The sequence below is a fragment of the Acinonyx jubatus genome, chromosome C1, assembly GCF_027475565.1.
Source record: "Acinonyx jubatus isolate Ajub_Pintada_27869175 chromosome C1, VMU_Ajub_asm_v1.0, whole genome shotgun sequence".
NCBI lineage: Eukaryota > Metazoa > Chordata > Mammalia > Carnivora > Felidae > Acinonyx > Acinonyx jubatus.
In genome coordinates this window covers 13123277-13147036 of record NC_069381.1, presented here as the reverse complement: position 1 = coordinate 13147036, position 23760 = coordinate 13123277, and the positions used below count along the sequence as shown (strand labels likewise).

At 55.3% G+C, this 23760-nt stretch overlaps 1 long non-coding RNA gene across 1 annotated transcript; it reads left to right on the top strand.

Annotated features, from left to right (window-relative positions):
- Positions 1-614: 614 nt before the first annotated feature.
- LOC128312741 (uncharacterized) lies at positions 615-22397 on the top strand. Its single transcript, XR_008292433.1, has 4 exons — positions 615-947; positions 13315-13421; positions 13933-14581; positions 20050-22397. It is a non-coding gene; the product is annotated as an uncharacterized LOC128312741 (long non-coding RNA).
- Positions 22398-23760: the final 1363 nt, after the last annotated feature.

Below are 23760 nucleotides of genomic sequence, written 5' to 3'. Positions count from 1 at the left end.
CTCCAGCCCTTCGGAGTCGGGTCCAAGGCCGTGCCTCACATGCCTTGCTCTGAGGTCGTCTTTCCTTTCTTTAGGTCTCTTGTTCTTCTGCGTGTCTCCTTTGGCCTTTATCACACAGGCCGTGGGTCAAAGTGCACCCTGTTCCGCTGACCCGTACGGGCCGGGCACAGTCGTGGACACCTGCCAGGGTGCCACGGAGAGAACGGAGGTGGGAAGTCCGGAAGAGTCTCCTCCGATGCCCACACCGTTTGGGAGAGATGCACTTGTCCCCCGCCCCACCCACCCCCATTTTATGGCAGCCCTAAGATCATGTCAATTGGCTTGTAAGTAGGGACTTGTATCCCTGTTTCCAGAGTCCAGAGTTTTACCTACCTGAGTTCACCCACCAGGTGTGGTTCCCCAGGAGTCAGGCTCCGCGGGCGGTTCCACCGGTGACCAGCAGCAGGGACCCACTTTCTCTCCCTCGCGGTCAAAATCGTGATTCTGAACGTCACAGGCATGGGAGCCACTGGGGTGCTCGTCGGGAATGCACTTTTCTGGGGGCGCCTGGGTGGCTCAGTCAGTTAAGCGTCTGACTTCGGCTCAGGTCATGATCTCACAGTTCATGGGTTAGAGGCCTGCGTCGGGCTCTGTGCTGACAGCTGAGAGCCTGGAGCCTGCTTCGGATTCTGTGTCTCTCTCTCTCTCTGCCCCTCCCGTGCTCACGCTCGCTCTCTCTCTCTCTGTCTCTCAAAAATAAATAAGCCTCAAAAAAATTCAGAAATGCACATTTCCAAGCTATACTCCCCAGACTTTCTGATTTGGCAGGTTTGGGGGACCTCCCAGGAGGTCCCCAGTTTTGGCAGTCATCTCAGGAGGCCTCCGCGGGGCTAGGAATGGAAAGTCACTCAGCTTTGCCGCTTGGCTGCAGAGAATTCTTCTTTGCGTGAGCCACTTGTTTCATCAGGGTGAGTAACAGAACACGGGGTGCTCGGGCCCTGGGTGCTCGGCACAAGCAAAACCATTTCGTCTCCCCCGGGGAATCTGGACGGGAAAGTGCAATCATCACCCTCGTTCTACAGGTGAGGAAACTGAGCCTCAGAGGGATGTGCCCATGTCACGTAGATAGCGAGCGGCAGAGTCTTGAGTTAAAACTGGGTCTGTCTAGCTGCACGGTTCATTCGTCTCCCTCTGGGAAGGGAAGGACCAGGTATAAAGGGTAATAAAAGTGATTTGTCCGGCGGTGAATCCAGGACTTTGGGGGCCCCTGCTGGCCCAGCTGCCATTTCAGTAGCAGGGGCAGCCTTGGGGCTCTCCTACCGTTGGAGAAGGGACCACTGATGGCCTGCCCCTTTGGTGACAATACTGTGACCTGGCATTGTCCTCTGAGATGCCTCTGAGTGAGCTGGGTGTCAGCCCCTTTGGCATGCTGCCTCCCACCCGATAAAGTCTCCACCACACGGGAGCACTCTCTGTGTGGCTTCAGCTTAAACCCTTGGAGTCAGACAACCACTCTCTCCCTTTGGAAACTTGCAGGAGGGTAGCTGGGGAGCTGCTGGGAGCAGGAGACACAGTCCCCGCCCTGAGAGGACTTATATCCTTACCTGTGAGATGGAATGTGTACCTGACGTATGATTAAGCCACAGCATATCATGGAGGAAAATTAATGAGGTGACTCATTGACAAAGTACAATGGGCCAGGGACAGCCAGGGAGGCTGGGGCCAGGGGCATCAGAATAGAGGTCCAAAGAGTATTCCAGAGGGAAGCCTGGGTGGCTCAGCTGGTTAAGCGTCCGACTTCGGCTCAGGTCATGATCCTGCAGTTTGTGGGTTCAAGCCCCGCGTCGGGCTCTGTGCTGACCGCTCGGAGCCTGGAGCCTGCTTCAGATTCTGTGTCTCCCTCTCTCTCTCTGCCCCTCCCCTGCTGTCTCTCTCTCTCTCAAAAATAAATACACATTAAAAAAAAAAAAGTATTCCAGAAAAAGGTGTCTAGCCTTGAGTATTGATAAGGGAGGCGGGGGAGGGGCAGGGCGTGTAGACTGACTGATGGAACAAATATTCACCAGGTGCTCACCGTGTACCAGGCTTCGAGCTGGTGCAGTGACCTAGGTTACAGAGACGCCCTTGGCCCCGGGGGACCTTGGCGGACTGCTGGCTCGGGAAGAAGATGCTGAACAGGGAGAGAGTGGGGTGTGACGGTGCTCGTCGCCAGCATTTCCGTGGGAGAGCGCACCAGGATGGCCTAGAGCCTGGAGGTGGCCAGAACAGGGAAGGCCGAGGGGAGAGAAGTAGCAGGTCTGAGGGTACAGGGTTACGACAGCCGTGATGGTGCATAGAGACTTGCAGGCTGGGGTGTCGGGCAGGTGCAGGCCGTGTGTGCATGGGCGGGGTGTCAGGTGGCACTGATTTGACTCCTGGCGTGGCATTTCCTGCGACTTTCCCCTGTTTGAGGGCAGCAGTGAGACGGTGCAGGAAATGAGGCTTCCTGCTGTCCATTCTGGGAGACACGTGCCACAGAAAAGACACTTGCTCCTCACGGTCCCAAGAGGGTCCCCCAGCCCACACCATGCAGGGCCACGTGGGGAGGCACCAGGCTCAGCAAGGAGGCAGGTGGAGCAAGAGGACAGAATAGGAGCGTCACTGTGGTTTTCAAGGGAAGGAGTGGACGAGACAGTGTGAATAATGTCAGGGGGCCGCAGGCCGTCTTTATTTGCCTCATACCTGGCCCTGGGGTAATCGGGACAGGGGAGTATGGCCCCGGTGCACCGAGAGCCTGGCGAGAGTCTGATAAAGGAGGTGATGTGGCTGAGTCCTGGACCGGTTCGTTTGCATACGAAAGGTGCCTCCAGGAGTCCTTTGCCGCCTCTAGGAGTTCACCCTCCGCTCAGCAGGGCCTCAGCTGCAGGACGACAGAAAATAAGAGGATATAGTTATTGCAGAGAGTCAGAAGACCGGAAGACAGAAGAACAAGGGCTTGGGGCCTCTAAGAGGCCCTGCAGGGCGGTGGGGAGAGAGCGGTCCGCTTTGTCCTGAGGTCTCATCGCACCCTGCGGGCGAACACCACGCTCCCGCGAGCTGGCTTCAAACTCCACCAATTACAGCTCTCTCTCCCCTCCCCGCACCGAGTCTGTTTGGAGAAAAGTGAAAGGAACAAATGAAGACAGGAGGGAAATTAAAAGATAATTGGAAGTCTATATTGGGCTTCTGTGAATGTGCGCACCGCCAATCTGGCCTCTCGCGACGGCAGGACCAATTGACAACTCTGGGGTTTGCTCGGGGGGGGGGGGGGGTGGTGGAACAGTCAGAGATAAACGCGTGCCATGCAAATAAACAGGCCCATCTTCCAGTGACTGGCTTTGACTTCCGTGCTGCCGGCGCCTCCCCTGGTCTGTGTTTTCCGAGGGGGAGGCTGACTCCAGGGAGGGGTGCGGTAGGTGAGGCCCTGAGGGGGAGCCCCAGGCTGGGAGGAGGTGGGTGCAGGCACCTCGGGAGACGGGGAAGGGTGTGGCCCTTTCCACATGCACCCCTGCGCAGGCACACACCCACAGGTGCCTGTGTGCACGTACATGCATGCAAATGCACCTGCACACGCACGTGAGGGAGAGGGTAGACTTTTGAGTCCAGAAGTGTCAGCAATAAAAGGATCCTGGTCTGGGGGTGCCTGGGTGGCTCAGTCGGTTGAGCTTCTGACCTCGGCTCAGGTCATGATCTTATGGTCTGTGAGTTCGAGCCCCACGTCGGGCTGTGTGCTGACAGCTCAGAGCCTGGAGCCTGCTACAGATTCTGTGTCTCCCTCTCTCTCTGCTCTTCCCCACTCATGCTCTATCTCTCTCTGTCTCTAAAAAATAAATAAATGTCAAAAAAAAAAAAAAAGGATCCTGGTCTGACTGGTGAGGAGACCAAGGCCTAACGAGGGCCCGTCTGTCTAGCGGGGGCTAGAACACGGGACATCTGACTGAGCCTGGGCTGTGGATAAGGAGGTCCAGGACAAATTCCCACTCATCCCGAGGGTGCGCAGTAAGAATCTGGTGGTCCGGTGGTTGTTCCTTACGCTTACCCCGGGGGCCTTTCCTCGACACACTCTCCTTGACCTCCAATGGGCTCCGTCACGCTCAGGGTCCCCACGTTGTGCCCTCAGCCGCTGTGCGTCACCACGTCCACGCTGGTTGTTCAATGCTGAAATATTTCCATTCTCATCGGGGAACAGGAACTTCCCCAGCCCCACCAGCCTGCCTGCCACCCCCCCAGGACTCCCTCTGTCCTCTCTGCTGTTTATGAACTAGAAGTTAATGCTGAGTATTGCAAGGGTCTGCCAACCTCACCCCACTCCGCTAGGGCGCTGCTGCACCTTCCCAGGCAGTAAAATATTGAATATGCCCCAGGGCCCCGCCGCCCCCTGGGCCCCTGTTCGGCTCCGTGGAGGGTGATCCTGGCACATTATGGGACTGGGGACACCACCCCCGTCAGGAATCTGAGACAGCAAAGGCGAGGCCACACAGGGACCCTGGTGGACCCACCGTAGTGAATACCACCTGCAGAGCCTCAAGTGCCAGCTCACCCTTCCAGCACCTTCTGTCAAGCCTTTTACTCACATGACCTCGACAAATAGTGGTCATGGGTGTTACAGGCACAGTCTGTGACCAACGCTTCTGATTCTGCCATCCCGTGTGGCTGGTATTGTCATTTTTATTTTATTTTATTTTATTTTATTTTATTTTATTTTATTTATTTATTTTATTTGACAGAGAGAGAATCTTAAGCAGGCTGCATGCTCAGTGTGGAGCCTGATGTGGGACTCGATCCCAGGACCCTGAGATCATGACCTGAGCTAAAATCAAGAGTCAGATGCTCAACCGACCGAGTCCCAACCCCCCCTCCCCCCCGCCCCTGTCACCTTTTTCTATAGATGAGGGCACTGAAGCTCCCAAGAGGGGAGGTGATCTTGCCCCCAGGCCCCACAGCTTGTGAGCAGTACGGAGAAGGGACTCAGGTCACTCTTGTCTTTGACCTTGGCCCTGCACCCATCCAGCCTCTTCTCCTGTCTACTGCCACGGTTGACCCCCACAGAAACCCAAGGGAGGCTAACACTGCTTTCCAAGGAGATGCGTCACTGTTGTTCCTTTACGTTCTGGGACCAGCAGAGGCCAGGGCTGGGTGCTGCCCGGATTTTGGCCATCATGTGTCATGCTGCAGTCACCAGAAAAGAGATCAGGCCTGGAAAGGGAGTTTCAAAGAGTCAGGAATGCCAAGGGCATGAAGAAATGTCCTACTTACGATTCCACTGCATAGACCATTAGGAAGTAGAATAATGGCATGTGATACGTGCCTGTGAATTTGATGGGGAAATTGAACGTGAAACAGTTCCTGGGTGCCGTTTGAGATGGCAGAGTGCATCCTGATTCTTGCTCTGGGGTGGGGTGAGTGGAGGCAGAGGGAGCGTCCTGAGGGTTAAGTATGAGGCGTACCCGCCGCCTGCATTCAGGGTAGAGCTTTCACAGAGGGCCCAGGGCCAATAATAGTAGAAGTAATAATAGCCGTTATTTGGGGGCACCCACTCCGTGTCAGGCCCTGGGCTCTGCCGAGGTTGCGGGCCCCATCTCCTTCCATTTTGCACCAGCCCTGCAGGGGGGGCAAGACCCATCCTAGAGGTGAGGAAACTGAGGCTCAGTGTCTTGCCTGAGGCTAAATCTGTTTTACCCCAAAGCCATTTTCCAGAAACCCTTGATATGGAACAGGATAGCAGGCCCCGCCCCAGCCTCAAAAAGTCAGAATCCTCCTGTGAGCCAGATCCCTACAGGAAGCACTGTAAATGCTTGGATAGTACCCCGCCCACCCACAATCCCAGCTGTATGACCTTGAATCCCCTCAAGGGAGTGTGGCTTCTCCCACCCTGTGTCAGAGAGAGGTCACACCTTTGTCACGGACCCTCTGACCTCTGAGTTCTCACAGTAACCTTAATAGACATCACCACGGACTCTGTCGAAATCTCTGTGCCTCAGTTTTCTTCTCTCTCAAATGGGCGTGATGCCCTCTGCCTATGGGGTTATTGTCAGAAACACCTTAGGATGCCTAGGAGGGCACCTGGTGCAGGTGCGTGGCAGGGGTTGGTAAGTGTTTATAGACTATATTGATGGGTCAGAAGAGAACCCATCATGGTCGAGGTCTGGAAGCGTGTCTTGCCTGAAATGCTCCAGAGACCGTTTCTCATCTAAGTCAATTTCCACAACCTTACCGAGCAGGTGGAGTTATCCCTTTTGACGAGGAGACTCAGAAGGGTTAGGTTACTTGCCCAGAGCCACACAGCTAGGAAATGACGGACCTGAGGACCCAACCAGGAAGCTTTATGTCTAAGGCCTTGCCTCCAGCCGGGCTGTCTTGCCTTGCTCTCCTGCCCCTCCTCCTCCCGTGGTACTCCTGACAGTCGCCAGCCCTGCGTGCCCTTCCCGGAACGGCGAGCTCCCTGAGTCAGGCTGTCCCTGGAGCCCCATCCTAGCAGCTCGTGGCTCCCACTGCCCCCCCAGCTCTCTGCCACCTCTTCTGCAGCCCCCTTCCTGTGCTGCCACCTGCAGGCTCCAGGATGTCCTGTGGCTCCCCATGGCCTCCCCTATCAAATCTAAATGCCTTGGCCAGTTCTCCAAGGTCCCTTTGACGGCCCAACCTCATTTGTCACTGTTCCCAGACACCCGTTCTGCTCCAGCCAAGCTCATCCGTTTACTGTCCCCTCGTCCCTGCTGTCGCACGGGCCATTTCCCCCACTCACGGCCTTCTTTCCCACATCTCTGCTGTTCTGTTCACTTCCACAAAACCCCAGATCAAAACTGGGCCTTCTCTACAGGGACTCCAGCCAGGGCGTGGTTCTTTACTCTTTCTGGGTCTCCCAGGTCCCTCTGAGGATCCCCTGGAAGTTAGAGACCCTGTTAGAAAAATGCATGTACACATACTATTTCACATGCAAATTCTGGGACGTCTGCCCTTGGAGTCCTTGTTAAGAAATCCCTGCATTAGGGGAAGACGCATACTGAGCTTTAAAAAGGATACATTGGATTGGTTTTTGGGGTAAGAAATAAGCCAGCTCAAGATGGTATGTTTTGAAATGTGTGCTTTGGGTTATTCCATGAAAAGAAAGAAAGAAGAAGGAAAAGAGAGAGAAAGAAGAAAGAAAGAAGGAAAGAAAGAAAGAAAGAAAAGAAAAGAAAGAGAAAGAGAAAGAGAGAAAGGCTTCCTGGTCAGATAAGTTTAGAAAGCACTGCTGTGTGACCTCTGAGCTCAATTTCTTTATTTGTAAAATGGGACCAATAAAACCTGCTACTATATACATTGTCACGGTGATCAGTGAGTTCAAGTGCACTGAGGACCAGCTTTTCTTTGGGCCCCAACATCCTGTGCTCTTCTCAAGAGAGCACCAGGAAGGAGAGAAGCAGAGACCCCCTCCAGCCCATGCAGGTCCAGCAGAGAGTCGGGTTGGAGGGGCTGGGGGCCTGGCGGGGACATGGCTGAGCCCTGAGCCGGCAGGGAGGGGCTGTGGGAGAGGAGCCGCGGCAGCCCTGGGTCCCCAACTGACTCTGGTCTCTCCCAGACACCAGAGAGCTGATGCCAGACCTCGAGAGGCAGGACAGGTTTGTGTTCCACAGCTCTGAGCCTCTAAATGGAGCTAACTCAGCACAGCCAGGGGCCTCGCTGGCCCATTAGAGCTGTTGAGGCTGATTGCAAATCAATGCTCTGAAAAGAGACAGCCGCCCTGGTGCAGAAGGTGGAGAGAGGGTCCCAGCCGAGCCCCAGAGGGAGGGGGGAGGGGAGAATGCAGCGCAAGCAGCCAGGAAAACCAGAGTCAGGGGCTGGAGGCCGTGCCCCAAGCATCCATAGGGTGCTAGGGGCCAGACCCGGGCCTGGCTCTGGGGAGGCAGAGACAAATGGATGACAGAGCGCTTCACTGAGCACCTACTATGTGCCAGCCATATTCTCCATCATTGAGTCTTTGCACAGCCCTGTGGCAGAGACAGCCCCCGTGTTCTACCAAAGAGGCTCGAACCTACCCAGCTGGCACACGCAGCCTCACACCTACACATATCCTGCCCTCTGCCCTTTTAGGCCCAGCCGGACCCTCCAGAAACACACTAGTGGGGAAGGATCACAGCAGAGCAAATGCTCAGCTACTATGGAAACAAGGAGGAAAGAGCCAGGGCTTTGGGGGAAGAGGGCTTCCCAGAGCCTGAGTCTTGAGGGATTTGACAGGTAAGCAAGGTAGGGAAAGGACAGTTGAAGCAGAGGACCCACAGTGCAAAGGCCCTGAGGCCGGGGACCGTAATTAATAGCACGAGGTGGAGGAATTGTTCTAAGAGCTTGAAAGCACATGGGATGTGGAAGTGGCCAGCATTAGTCTCCATCTGGGTGGGAATGACTTGGCGAGCACATGAGTTCTGGAACTTAAGACAAGATAGACTGAACCAAAGAAGGATATCCCTTGATTAGAAAATTCCAAATAATGCAGAGTGTGGGGTCCCCTGCATCAGCCGTCACTAGGAACCGGGAGGAGGAGAGGGGATATTTCCAGTTTGGAGAAGGGAGAGCATAAATCGTGTCTCCTTGTTCACGTCCCCCTCGTGTGACCCCCTCATTTCTGTCCCTCCCTCCCCTGCTTCCCAGGGACACGGTTCTTTTCTGTTCTGAGTTCTAATTTCCTGGGTGCTATAATTTAAAGACTGTATCCCAGCCCTGTACCCCGGGCTCCGTGATGCAAGGCGGTGGGGCTGTTTGCCGAATGGTTTCGCTTCATGTTCCTCTAGCCTGGCGACGGGTGAAGGCTGCTTCTTTCATTCTCCCTCTTCAGAGGCGTTGTTTCCATGTCCAGTGCTGCCCGAGAGCCCAGGGGGGACAGACGAAGCACAAATCTCTCAGGGCAGAGCCTCGAAGCCCACGGTTTCTACGCAGCGGGCTCGCTTTGCCGGTCATCAGAGCCTCCCAGAGCTGAAAGGGACCTTGGATGCCCACGGTCAGACCCTCTCGTGCTACACAGAGACCGCACAAAGGGAGGTGACACCCCCAAATCCACGCAGAGGGGACCCATGCGCCAGTGCCATTGCTTTCGCACCGAGGTGAGCTCAGGGACCCCGCCCCTTGCAACTGTCCCTCCCCCGCCCCGGGCGCTCGCAGGATGCTGCCCCCATCCCACAGCAAACCGGTGAGCTAGGAGCCCCTAGAGCTATTTCACAAAAGAGGGTCTGAGGCCCCCAAGGGAGGGGACCCTGTCCAAATCTCTCAGCTCAAAGGTGGCAGAGCTGGGATTGCGGTCCACCGAACCCGGTGGCCACCCGGGGGGTGCAAGATGGCTCAGGGACCTCCAGCATCCTTGTGTCTAAGCAGTACTGGCAGCGATGGGAGAGACCCTTTCCTAGCTGGCAAGGTGCCTGGCTGGGAAGGCCCCCAAAGACAAAGGCCCCTGCTCAACCCCCAGCGACGCTCAGCACCTAACAAGTGCAGTGAGGTCCTGTGGGACTCCCTCTCCACGAGAAGGTTCGCATCTGGAGGGCAGGCTCTGCGTGTGGCGAATGTCTGGCTCATAGTCGGTCCTCCATAAACACCTGTTGAATACACAAATGAATAAATGAGAAGAGACAAGTCACCGTGTGGACAAGAGCAAATGAATACAGCCGATTGAGCCTTTAATTTGTTTAAATACCGAGGGGCGATGAGCTGGTATCTTCAGGGCCAAGAACCATCAGGGAAGGCCGGAAGGGGCTGAATCTGGAAGGAGGGGATGTGGCTTTGCAAAGTAATTGCCCAAGGAAGGCATTCTGGGGGGTGGAGGGTGGGGATAGAAGAGCTGTGCAAAGGCCCTGAGGTAGGAATGAGCAGCTGGGCTGGGATGGTCGTGGCCAGAGCTGGGGCTATGTCAGGGTGACAGGAGTGACACGGGACTGGAGCTGGCTGCCCTCTCCGAGCCCCGCGATCCGTGCTGTCCCTGAGCTATTCTCGGGGCTACAGGGACAAGTCAATTGTGTTGAGTTAGGTGTCAGATACGGCTTGGAAGTAAAACAGAAGACAAGAAAAAACACCGTTCCTAGGAGAGCCGAGTGGAAGGATTGTGATCAATCATTTCCTTCAAAAGTCAGGTGGCGCTGGGTATGAGTCCTGGCGTTGTAAAATAGTCGTGTGTCCTTGGGGAGGTAACTCCTGTTCTCTGGGTCTCAGTTTTCCCATCTGTAACATGGGTGGGAAGTTGGAAATTCTCCCCTGAGACCAAGATCTTGAAGGTACATTCTCTCAGTGGGAACCTGTAGAGACAGCAGGCGAAAGATCTGAGATGCTGGGGGCCGCCAGGGGTCTCTAGTTGGGGCCCCAGTCTTTGCTTCCTCTCCGGCCTTGGCTCCTGGCCCTGCCCTAGGGAGCTGTGCTGGTCCTTTGCCAGCCCCACCGTACCGCCCAGCCTTCAGGGTCCAGCTTAAGCGCTGGCTCCTTCATATATCACAATAACTGTCATTAATGCTTACAGTGAAAGTCATGACATTGACCTTGCTTTCACCAAGTGCCATGCACCCATCCAGGGCAACAGCAACCCTGAGAGGCAGGTACAGAATGTCATGCCTAGGTGGGGAAACTGAGGCTCAGAGGGGACCAATGACGTGCAGCGGGAAACCAGAGGTCTCTGGCCGGGGGCACTGCCAGCCTGCAGCGTGCAGCCTGAACCCCAGGCTCAGCGCAGTGCCCCCAGCCTGGGCAACCAACCACTGCAGACGTCAAAGTCAGGGCAGGAAGGTGGCCTCCTGGAACTGGTTTTTCTTGTTCTGGGTCTGAGCCGGAGGCAGCCCCTGTGCCAAGTCTGGACGCTGAGGACTTGGCAACTGCTCTTGTGGAACCTTCTGGTCGCACGGTCTTCTGTTGCCCCTGTGGGCTGGGTGAGGGCAGCGGGGGGGCCCTCGGGCTGGAGCCTGACATCTGTGATAAACTGCAGAGAATCTGTGTGGGCGAGGTGGCCGCAGGGCAGAGAGCACGGGATTGGGGAACTGGGCTAGAGTGCTGGCGCTCCTGGTAATCTGCAGAGTGGCTTTGGGTCAGACCCCTCCTGGCCCGGCCTCAGTTTCCCCATGTGTGACATGAGTACATTGGGCGGTTCCTAACCAGGTCACAACATAAAGAGCAGTCAACACAGCAGTGGCCAAGGTTTACACTGGCATTGCGTGCGTGACCACAGAGAGAGGGCTGTGCTTATGTGTATGAGTGTGTGCGTGTAGGGTGGGGGAGGAGCTGGGCTCCTTCTCAGGTCAGAGCGGTTGGCACACGGAAGAAAGAGAGGGCTAGGGACGAGCCCCTGGTGGACAGTCGGGAGACCAGGACCTCATCCTGGCTCCAGCACTGACTTGCTGTGTGTCCCTGAGAACGTCGTAATCCCTCTCTGGGCACACGGATCTCCCTAAAATGAGAGCCTCTGGCCAAATAATCTTAAGTGTTCGTGTGGCTCTGAGTCCGATGTCTCAGAGTCGTTTGGATACTAATGGAGTGGTGGGCTAATTGGAGTCTTGGAGTCAGGGGAGCCCCAGGCGTGACCCGTGGCTCTGCCCCCTCCTGGCCATGTGCCCGTGGGCATCCCTATGCCAGTCTCCAAGGTCTACTTCTCCATCTGGCACCGCGGACACAGTGCTGAGAGCCCACGGCACTCTTAGGGGCCCATGAAATGTTTTCATTTCTTTTTTCCACGTTCACTTATTTTTGAGACAGAGAGAGAGAGTGTGAAAGGGGGAAAGGTCAGAGAGAGAGAGGGAGACCCAGAATCTGAAACAGGCTCCAGGCTCCGAGCTGTCGGCACAGAGCCCGACGCGGGGCTCGAGCCCACGGACCGTGAGATCATGTCCTGAGCCAAAGTCGGACGCTCAGTCAACTGAACCACCTAGGCACCCCTAACTTAAAAAAAAAAGTTTATTTATTTTTGAGAGACAAAGAGACAGAGCACGAGCAGGAGAGGGGCAGAGAGAGGGAGACACAGAATCTGAAGCAGGCTCCAGGCTCCAAGCAGTCAGCACAGAGCCTGACTCAGGGCTTGAACCTACAAACCGTGAGATCATGGCCTGAGCCGAAGTCGGCCGCTCAACCGACCGAGCCACCCAGGCGCCCCTTCATTTCTTTTTTAAATCAGAAATAAGAGAAGAATATCCAACCTGGTTAGATTCATGCCTATCATGCCTATACCAGTACAGCCATAAAACATGGCCTTTAAAGCTTTTTTTTTTTTAAGTTTTATTTATTTTGAGAGAGAGAGAGAGAGAGAGCATGAGCAGGGGAGGGGCGGAAAGAGGGAGAGAGAGAGAATCCCAAACAGGCTCCGCACCATCCGTGCAGAGCCCGATGTGGGGCTCGAACTCATGAACCGGGAGATCATGACCTGAGCAGAAATCAGGAGTCGGACACTTAACTGACTGAGCCACGCAGGCGCCCCTTAAAGCTTTTTTTAATGAAAGAAGGCAGAAGTGCCCCAGGCCCCCACCAGTCACAGGCGGCCTGGCTCTCCCACAGTCGCTTCCTCGGGAAAGAGGGGTGATACCCCTGACCTCCCGGGGCTGTTGGGAGGAAGGAAGGAAATGACTGTGTGAAGCTGCCTGCCACCCAGGAGGTGCCCCCCAGGTAGTGGCTGCCCCTGGTGACAGGTGTGCTAGCAGAGTAAGGGCCCCCCAAAGACGTCCCCATCCTAAACCCTGGAACTTGTGACCGTTAGGTTAGGTCTGCAGATGATGCAATAAAAATTGTGGACCGGCTCACCTTAAAGTAGAGAGACTGGGGGGTGGGGCTCAAGGTGATGTCAAGGGCCCTTAGAAGCGGACGAGGGAGGCGGGAAGGTCAGTGTCACAATAAAGAGGCTCGAGAGAGACCCGGCTGGCCACTGTGAGCTCTGCACAGGAGGAAGGGGCCACCAGCCAAGCAGTGTGGGCAGCGTCTCAAATCTAGAAAAACGCAAGAAAGCAGATCCTCCCTGGTGCCCCCGCTGACATCTTGACTTTGGCCCCGTGAGACTCGTGTTGGCCCGCTGACCTCCAGGACTGTAGGATCATACATTCGTGTTGTTAAAGCCACTTTGTCCTCCGTGGTTTGGGACAGCAGCGTGAGGACGTGAAGGCTGGAGGTGCAGAGAAATGTCAAGTGCGGGAGGCCTGGGGCCCCTGTCTCTCTGCAAGCAGCCCCCACCTCGCAAAGGCACCCGACCTTGCGTGGCACCCGCTCTGCCTGGCACCGAAGGAGCCTGGCACCGAAGGTGGAAGGGAGTCGTGGGGGGTCTGAGAGTCAAGGGAGCCCCCGGGGAAAGCTGCTCACGTTTTGTTTGTCCCCGTTTTCTGTGTCCCTTTGTCCCAGGCTCATTTTCTCTAGTGAAAGAGACACTCAGCTTGCCCATGCCAACTCCTGTCTTCGTACCCACGCGGTCCCTGCATGGCCCGGCCCCGCCCCATCCGGCAGCAAAGGTAGATTGTCCTGAACCCGCTTAGATTCTGGAAACTGGGCTACCGGCCCTCGTCCCTCACCACCTGGGCCTGTAAATACACCCAGGATGGGGAGCTCTGTGGGACTTGGCATCCCCATGAGGACAGATCGTGACCTGCCACCTAGGCTTCCCAGAGAGCCCTCCTCCTGCCCTCTCGGCTGCTCCAAATTCCTGCCCAAGCACGGCTTTACCCCTGCACGCCCTGGGATTTGCTGGTTGTTGCAAACAGAGGCGGGCTTTGGTGCCTAGGAATGTCTGGGGAGCAGTGTTCTTCCTCGGGGCTGCTCTCAGGGTGCCGTGCACCCCATAGCCCATCGTGCGCTCTGGAACAGAGGCTGGGGAGCCCAGGCAGCTCTGTGCAGAGGGAGGGAGGGACCACCGTGGCGCCTCCCAGCTCCCCTCCCACCAGCAGCCACTCAAGGCTGATGGATTTCTCTTTTACTCTTGGACAAGCAACTTGACCTCTCTGTTCTCTGTTTCCCCCTCCGTAGACTGGAACCAACAGCACTCGCCCCCTGAGAACCCTAGGCCTTAGAACCTGAGACGCATGCCGGCCACGGAGGAGGGCACAGAGGGCTGGTCAGCCCGAATCACTGTTCATCTATTCATCTCATGCGTCACACGTTCTCTGGGAAGGGCCCCCGGGTCGGGGTTAGAAATGAGTAAGGCAGGGCACCTGGGTGGTTCAGTCGGCCGAACGTCAGACTTCGGCTCGGGTGATGATCTTGCAGTTCGTGAGTTCGAGCCCCACATCGGGCTCCGTGCAGACAGTGCAGAGCCTGCTTTGGATCCTCTGTCTCCCTCTCTCTGCCCCTCCCCTGTTTGCGGTCTCCCCAAAATATATAAAAACATTAAAAAAAATAAATGAATAAGACAGTAAGACAGACTCTGCCCTCAGGAGACTCACGGTTTAGGAGGAAAAAACAAAATCTCAAGACCGTCCTGTAAGGCACAACCTCGGGATGCACCTGCTGTGGGCCTGCGGAGGAGAGAGCCCAAAATCTGCCCCAAGAGGCGGGTGGAGGAGGCTTGTTTATGCCAGGCCTTGAAGGCTGTGAAGAGGTTTCCAGCCGATGGACAAAGAGGAAAGACGTCCTGGGAAGAAGGAACAGAAGGAACAAGGCGTGGAGGCACGAACAGGTGGGGGTATTTGGGGGTAGTAGTCATCCTACTCACACGCCAGTGGGTGCGTGAGGTAGCCTGGCTGGTGAATGTGCTGGAAATCGGTCAGTTTCAATTCAGTGAGCGCGCTGGTGACTTCCAGGGCTGGGCACTTGGCTGAGCACCGGGGATGCAGAGATGAAAACATGGTCCCTGGGTCTGGGGATCGCGTATGTAATGGAGGCAGGCAGACATTCACCCATTCGTTCATAAATGTGTACTGAGTGCTAAGTGCTGGGCATCAGGGGTGTCGTGTGAGCGAAACACGCCTCAGCCCAGCCTGCGTGGAGCTGGTTCACGGTCCGGGGGGAAACAGACCTTCACCAGATATTTATACACCCAAGGCACATGCCCTGGAGGCGGGATCCATGGCGCCGTGGGAGGGCAGAAGAGAGGAGGGAGGCCACGTGTGTAGTGGTGTAGGGTTCAGTCTCGGCAGCCTGAGGGCCTGGGTTCCAAGCCTGGCCCCTCTCACTTGAGATGTCTTATTCTTAGACACGGAGTTTCTGACTTAGAGGGATGTGCCAAGGTCCTGAGGAAGCAGTATAACTTATGCAGGCGGGAACTCCCGAGTGGCTGGAGGGGAGAAAGAAAGAAGTGGGGTCAAAGCTGAGGACTGAAGGCAAAACAAACACTAAATAGGTTGTGGTGAGCTTTAAAAAAATTTTTTAATGTTTATTTATTTTTGAGAGGGAGAGAGAGAGAGACAGAGCGCGAGCAGGGGAGGGGCAGAGAGAGAGGGAGACACAGAATCCGAAGCAGGCTCCAGGCTCTGAGCCGTCCGCACAGAGCCCGACGCGGGGGTCGAGCTCACAAACTGTGAGATCGTGACCTGAGCCGAAATCGGATGCCTAACCGACTGAGCCACCCGGGCACCCCGGTTGTGATAAGCTTTAAAGCAGAACAATGGATCCAGGAGAGAGGAGACAGTGACACCGACTGAGAATTATTTTGTCTGGTTTGCGTGGAGGTGGAGGGAGGGTTTGTCAGGGTCGAACCTGGGCAGTGTGGGTCGAGGGCCGTCACCCTTAGCTGCCAGGCAGGGAGAACACCAGGCCAAGGGGGCAGCCCGGGAAAGGTCCGTGGTGCCCCCCGCTGCATTCATCGTACGTCTCCGCGGCAAGGTGCCGCGCGAGGAGCCTTGGGAAGGACCCCAGTGATGCCCCAAACCCCACCCGAGGAGTCTTGGGAACACCGCGGCCCCAGCAGGGGCTCAGAGAAAACCTCTGCAGAAGCAGTTCTGCAGGTCCGGGCGCCACTAACAGACAAGCACCACGAGGTTTGAAGACACGGGAGGAGTTGTGGCTATTTCGGCCTGGCGTGCCGAGCCCCCTGCCGCGCTCAGAGTGTAAGGCGCCGGAGATTGGTGTGTGCGCGCTTGTGTGCATGTGTGTGTATGTAAGCGTGGGTGCGCGTCACACGTGGGCGTGCATGTGTGCACGCACGAAGTTGTGAATGCGTCTGTGTGTGCGCCTATATGTGTGTGTTTGCAGCACATGCGTGCGGGCAAAGGCTCATACGTGTCTTGTGTGTGTGCGCACGGCAGCGTGCATGTGTCTGTGCACGTGTGCGTGTGTGCACGGAGGTGTGTAGGTGTCTGTGCATGCACGTGCACGGAGCGTATGCAACACGTGTGTGCACACGAATGCGTGTAGGTCTCTGTGCGTCCGTGTGCACGCGCGCGTGTGCACACACGTGTGCACAAAGGTGTGTGTGTGTCCGTGTGCGTGTGTGGAGGCAGAAGCTGGAGGGACGCTGTAAAACCAGGGCCAGAGTAGACAGCAGCGCGATTCCAGCAACACCTGTCCAGCCTCGCAGGGGACAGGCCCCCACCGAGCTTGGCTTATTAAGTCTGAGCTGGACCCACAAGTCAGCCCCAAGTCCTGAATCTGCCGTCACAGGGCGTGCTACTTCGGGTACCACTTCACCCCCCCCAGCTTGGTCTTTTCACCTAAAACACAGTGGGGGGCAGCAGCTGCCCCGGAGGATGGTTCTGAGCTGCTGGTGGGAGGACCGGGCACATCGTACGGGGCTTGGATTGTTCTATGCGACGGGAATAGCTCGGCTGGTTTGGGGCGGAAGAGTGGCATGATATTTTGGATTCTGTAGTGCCCGAGAGAATATTGCAAGAGAATTGCAATTGAGAATAAATGCTCGGTTGGAAAAATGGAGTCACCCTTGGTTTGCTTCTGCGTAGTCCACATGTAGCTCATCTCAGCAGGTCCTGTCGAGTTTCCCTCCAAAACACGCTCTGTGCTGGCTGCACGTCACTGTCTGTGGCTGTGCAACCTCTTGCCGGAGCGGTCTTTGTAAACTAAGCATCCCCTTTAGCCAAATATTTTGCTAGGTGGCTTATGTAGGTCCTTGGGGGGCGGGTAGGCATTCTTATCTCCATTTGACCCACGAGCACCCCAGAGATCCGAGAATTTAAATGACTAGCCCAAGGCCGCACAGCTAGAAAAGGGTCGGGAAGGGGTCAAGTTCAGCTGCGCCTTTCCCGTGGTGCCTTGCTCGCCCACCGCCATCCAGCCTCTAACAGCCGCATCTCGGACACACACTGGTGCAACCCGCACCTGTGGAAATGCCACATTCACATTAAAAAAAAATGTTTATTTTTGGGAGAGGAGAGAGAGAGAGCCAGCAGGGGAGGGGCAGAGAGAGAAGGAGACAGAGGATCTGAAGCAGGCTCTGTGCTGACTGCAGAGCTCGAACTCATGAACCGTGAGATCATGACCTGAGCGGAAGGCGGACCCTTAAACGACTGAGCCACCCAAGCGCCCCTCCGCATTCACATTTTTAAAGAAAGGGACACTTTGCTCATTATAATTTGTTATGTCTGAAAATATGAAATTAAATACATGAGAAATTGAAATTGCAACACAGAATAAACCCGAAACAAAACACAATGTAAAGAAAAGGATCGTGACTCATCGAAGACTCATAGCACGTTTTTTCCGTGGGTGGGGGGGTGGGGCACAGAACTCCCGTGTTTGCGGAGTTGACGCTATCTCACATATACCATATTGCGCCCTGAGTTTTCCTTCTCAAAATTGTATTGTCAATGTTTCCTTTGCTACTTCAGCTTCCCTGAAACATTTGGTAGCGGCGTCTTCATCAACCTGAATGAGTTTACTTAACCAATCTGCTGTACTTGGATATTTAACTCATTTCCATTTTTTCTCCCGATACAGCGTTCCAAACACCCCTCTGTGTCAGCGCCCTCCGGGTTTCTGATGACACACAGCAACACATCTGTCTCATGCCAAGTGGCCGTCAGACAGGGGAGGGAAGGGGGGAAGGGAGAGCCACGCACAGGCTAGGAGCTTCCCCGGCATGTCCCTGTTTTGCCCGCTCAACAATTGTGGCAGGCTGCCATTCTTCTCCCCATTTTACAGTGGGGGAAACCGAGGCTCAGGACGTTGAGGGGCGTGGCTACAGTCTTAAAGCTGAGCAGAGCCGGGATTCTAAGACGGGCCTGACTCTCAGGCCTCTGCCCCTGTCTCTGCCCTTCGTGGCCCCATCCCGAGTGTGGCCAGAGGACCACAGTTCTACTGGTTGACGTGACGGTTGCCTTGCAAATGGTCACAAAATCCTGTTGCTTTGCAGGGGGCAGGCGACTGGAAAGAGCAGTGGTTTCCAGCCTGTTTGGGGGAGATTCAAATCCCCAGGGAAGAAACACTCTCACGGGGGTTTGTTCCTATTCTAACGCCCATCCTGTTCACACTCTCCCAGACATTGTTGCCATTGTAGAGTTAACCTTGAACTTACTTTAATGCATGTATTCTTTTCTTTTTTTATTTGAGAGAGAGAGAGAGAGAGAGAGAGAGCACGAGTGAGGGAGAGGGGCAGAGGGAGGGAGAGAGGAAATCCCAAGCAGGCTCTACACTCAGCATGGAGCCCGACGCAGGGCTCGATCTCACGACCCCGGGATCATGACCTGAGTTGAAATCAAGAGTCAACCACTCAACCAACTGAGCCACCCAGGCGCCCCAAATTCATATATTCTTTAGCGGAGCAATTAACTTGCAAATGTTTACGCCCTGCCTCTTGTTAATAGCTAAGAGCTTGGGGACTCCCGCTGGTGGGTGTGTCCCAGGCCCCAGATTGAGAGCCAGGAAGGGCATTACAAAAGATTTTGGAGCTGTGGACAATAGCCCTTGAAAATCCCCACACTAAAATTCCTGCATCTGGATCAGAAGAGAGACCTTCAGCAGATCTGGTTTTCCCTCTCTTTCCTGGGCATATAGAAGACTACAATTCCCAGCCTCCTTTGCAGTCAGACAGGGTCACATGACTAGTCCTAGCCAATTGAATATGAGCAGCTATGTCACTTGCAGGCCAAGGCATTTAAAAGCGTGGGTGACTTCTCCACACTCTTGCCTTACCATGGAGACACTGGAAGCCACATGTTGGGATGGCAGCGTCACCAAGTGGTGGCACCGCCATCAGCCTGGGCTCCTGAGTGACTCTGGACACATAACCTCAGAGAGAAAGAAACCTTTGTGATGTTGAGTCCCCGAGAGTCCAGGGATATTTACTACTGCAGCAGAGCTTACACTATGCCTGATTGTCACATCCCTACCTTAGGACCCGGCCCCCGGCCGTGCTCGTATTTTTTTTTTCCTTGTCCCCTCCCTGGCTCAGATAGGCACAAACCACATGCGACTAGAAAGGGCAGGTATCGGGGAGAAAGATCTCACCAACATGGGCAAAAACCTGTTGCCTTAAGACAGAGCCTTCTGAAAACAGCAAGGGCCGTACCCTCCCAAGTTCTGGGTTAAACAAGAAGAAATTGCTCTTGGTTGATGGCAAATAACAGATCATTTTCACACAACGCCCCGAGAGGGTTCTGTGGACATGATTGTCTAAACGGTCCTGCCAGAAATGCTCCTTCCTCACTTCCCTTGCGGGGACTTAAGTGGACTCATTACTTCGTCCACTGCCAGCCGAAAATGCTATCCTGAGAATGACAGAGAATCAAAATCAAAGGCTTTGAATCCCAGAGTCAGTGCCGAACGTTTGCTCTGAGATAATTCCTGGGGAGGGGACATGGGGTTTGCGACGGTTATGTGTCAACTTGGCGGGGCTACTGTGCCCAGTTTCTTGGCCAAATACCAGTCGAGATGTTGCTGTGAAGGTACTTGATAGGTGGGATTAACATCTCTGGTCGGTTATCTTTAAGTAAAAGAGATTACTTTCAATGATGGGGCAATTGCAAGCGGTTACCAAGCAATCAGTCAAAGGTCCTAAGAGCCAAAAACTCGGAGCTCTGCCTCGAGGTCATCACCCTGAAACCCTGCCTGGGTTTTTGGCCTGCTGACCCTGCCCTACAAATTTTACACGCGCTAGCCTCTGCAATCGCACGAGCTTATTCCTGAAAATAAATCTCTATAAATCTATGTCTGTAGCTACATCCGTAGCTGTATCTTATTTTTCTGTGTCTCTAGGGAACCCTGGCCAATACGGAGTTCGTCTCTCAAGCTGGTCTGATTGGTAGTGGCTGCCTCGAAGGCTGTGTTGAGAAGGATTCTGAGACCACATCGAGGCACGGTGAGTAAAGTGAATACGAGCTCTCCAGTAAGAGCAGAGAACGGCTCTGTCTTGTAAATTGTATCCCCAGTCAGTGTCTAGGACCCCACCTACGGCATGGGCGGTACCCTGTGATGATAAATACGTTTTGTGAAGGAATGAATGATCTTTTAGCAATGTCTGCCAGGGACACAGTGGTGGAGAAGCGGACCATTGCTGATGCGTTTCACCAGAGAGGAAACTGAGGCCCCAGGAGGACTTTGCTCAAGGTCACACAGCTAACTGAGAGGTGACACGTTCAAGTGTTAAACACACGTCTTCTGACTCTCTCGCCGCAAAGCCCTTCGGTATCCTGTCTGAGTAGGGATTTGAAGGGAACAGTTTTCAGGACAAGGGAAGCACCTGCTGGAAAAAGAGGCTCCGTTCCTTGTTTAAAAGATTTTTTTTTTTTTACATTTATTTATTTTTGATCGAGAGACAGAGCCCGAGCGGGGAAGGGGCAGAGAGAGAAGGAGACAGAATCCGAAGCAGGCTCCAGGCTCCCAGCTGTCAGCACAGAGCCCGACGCGGGGCCCGAACTCGCAGACCGCGAGATCATGACCTGAGCCGACCCAGGTGGCCTCTCTTCCTGTTTGGTCCTCTGTTTGCTCTTCGGGCCTCTGTGCCCTGAACGCCCCACACTCCGGGAGCCTCCCCGCCCAGCTGCATTCTACAAGTCACCCTTGCACCCGGCCTGCTCAGGTTCCCTCCTAGAAGGACGTTGCCAAGTGGCGGTGAGGGGCTCCCCACCGCAGGCCACGATGCCCACGTCCCTCAAACACCTCTGGCTTTGCCCAGGCCTGACGGCTGGGTCCGGAGGTCCAACCGGCCCCTCCGGGAGCATTGCCTAGGTGGGTGGGGCTTTCTGGGTTGTAGTAATGGGGTGGGGGGCAGGGGAGCCTGACAGCACGAGGGCCTACCTCGGAGCCTGGCGTGCAGTGGGGCTCCGGTGGAAGTGTGCGGAATGACTGAAGGAACATTCAAGACGGATGGACATGGGAATCGAGAGGAGGTGAGGGCCACTGTGTTCGCTCCCTACTGCGTCACCCAGCTGGCCTAAGCGGCTGGCTGCTGTCGTTTCCAAAGGACAGGACTGGCTTCCTTGCTAGGGGATGGCCCTTCGTCCCCCTCTCCGTGTCCCTGTGTCCCTACCACACCGTGGGCCTATGGGGATGGCCGTTTTCCCCTGTAGGCCAGGACCCCGCTGGGTTTGAGTCCTGGCTCTGGAAGATAGGGGGCTGCTTAGTAAGGCTTCATGTCTGCGGTGTAGAAAGAGAACGGGAACAGTCATACTTGTTTTCGAGGGTTAAGAATTCAGCGAGTTAATATAGGGAAAGCTCTGCAAATAGAGGCTGATAGGTAGCAAGTGTTCAACTAACGTTAACTACCGTAATGGTGGTGGTGGGGACTGCCACCCGTCGTTCAGAGAACATTAAGGCTCAGAGAGGTTGAGTAACGTACTTCAGGGGAACCAGCTCCTAACAGATACAAATGTGCCTCCACATCCGTTTCTTCCTCAACCCAGAAGGCGTGAGCATTCCCAGTGGCCAGAGAAAAGTTTAGATGGAGGAGTGAGTGGGAGTTCCCACTTCTCTTGGAAATGCTAGGAATTCTGCCCCCCACCAGGGTTCTGAGACGTTCCTGCAGGTGTGAGAAGTGATTTTGGTTCTTTCCTGGGAAAAGCTGGGCCAGTGTGTGTGTGTGTGTGTGTGTGTGTGTGTGTGTGCGTGTGTGCACGTGTGCAGGTGCACCCATGTGTGATCGTGGTGGCGGGGAGAAGCTGTTCTTTGTTTCTCCGGAGACAGAGCTGCCCCGCCAGAGCGGGCCCGATGGCAGATGGTGGGGCAGGGCAGGGGCCTAGCCGACCCGAGGACCGCTGCAGACCTTTTCAGTGTCTATATCTGGGGTTGCTGTGCCCTCTGGGCCCCTGGATCCCAACAGGGGCTGGCTCTTTGTGTCGGCCAATTTCAAACTGTTAGATGCACGCCGGGGTCACGCCCCCAGTGGGTGCCCAGGGCAGGCAAACTCATTTCAGTATTAGCTGACGTCGGAGAGGATTCAAAAGTGAAATCTGTAGCAAGGGGGGGCAAAAATTAAGTTCATCGAATGCATTTCAAAGCCAAATAAAAATGGCTTTTGGGTCCTCTCCTGTTTTTGGATTATCCTTGCCTGGATTCCCATCTGCCTGCATGGATTATCCGCGTCTGTGTGAATGGATGTGTGTGCTTCCTGGAAGGGCTGGGGAGGGTGGGGCTGTGACACCAGGCTCGGCTTCCTTGCCAGCGCAGGGCCCAGAGGGTGAGGCAGGTCAACCTCGGTTGGCAGCCGGATTCTGTCTGATGGGCTCGGGCGATGGGAGGGAAATCAGGGTCCTTTGATGGAACTCCGGGTGCAGCAGCAGAGAGGGACTGATTGGAAGGAAGAGGCATCTGTTCGGAAAGGCAGGTTGGGGAGAAGAGAAAGTCTAATCAGGCCGTGGATGCTGAACTCCGGGCTGGTGCTCGCCAGGGGGCAGGGGAAGGGACAGGAACTCCTCCAAGCAGAAGGAGCTCCTTGCCACCGCCGTGGCGAATCTACTGGTGGCTCAGGGGGAGCGGAGAGGTGTGAGCATTTACTCTGTGCCAAACAGCGTCCTAAGCACCCCGCATACATTTTCTCATTTAACTTCCAAAACGAGTCGATTGTTACCTCTGCTTCTCAGACAAGAAAACCCAGGCAGAGGGAGGCAGTTTGCCAGGGTTACAAACTGGGAAGTGAGGGATGCTGCAGGAGGGCTGAAGGCTGGGGAGAGAGAGGTGCTACTAGCAGGAGAGAGTGGCTTATGCGGAGCCGTGGAGGTGAGAGGCAGCAGCGCTGGGACAGAGAATGCAACGGCAGAGTATGGGGAGCAGAGAGGCTGGGGCAGATCCCCGATTCCTACCTTGAAGGGAGGAGGACAGTCTGGGAGGGGCAAGGGGGAAGAACCCCAGAGCTGAGTTATACTCTGGGAGGACAGCAGGCTAGGAACACAGGTGGAAACTCCCCGGGCCCCAGCTGGCTGTGAATTCTCCCAGAAGCTGGGGACCTAGCTTAGACCTCCAGGGAAGGGGAGAGCCCCTGAGAGGTTGAGGGAAAATTTCATCCCCCCAAAGCAGGGGCAGGCACGGCTCCCAGTATTGTATCACTAGAAGGGGCCTGCTGCTTTGCTGTGTCCCCAAGAGGGGATCCCGTCCTGGGATCTAAGCAGGCAGGGAAGGCCCCCAGCCTGGTCACCAAGAGCCCTGGAGTTCCAGAGGTCTGGGGTCCAAGCCAGGTTTCCCCGCACATGAGCTCTATGATCTTGGGCACATAACCTAAGTTCTCTGAGCAGACTCTAGACCCTATCCCCAAGACTAGGCATATATGACCCTATTAGAGTCATCAGACACAGTCATGGTTTCCAGTAATTGGTTAGGAGTCCGCGCTTAAGCTGATGAGCACCCCAATGGGTGGTCCTGGAAGACCGGAGGAAACATTTGGGGGGTGGGGAGCGGCGGGTAGAGACTCTCTATTTCTCTGTCTCCTGGGTGGGAACAGGGAACCCTCTTGCTCCCAGTGCTGTGGGCAGTCAT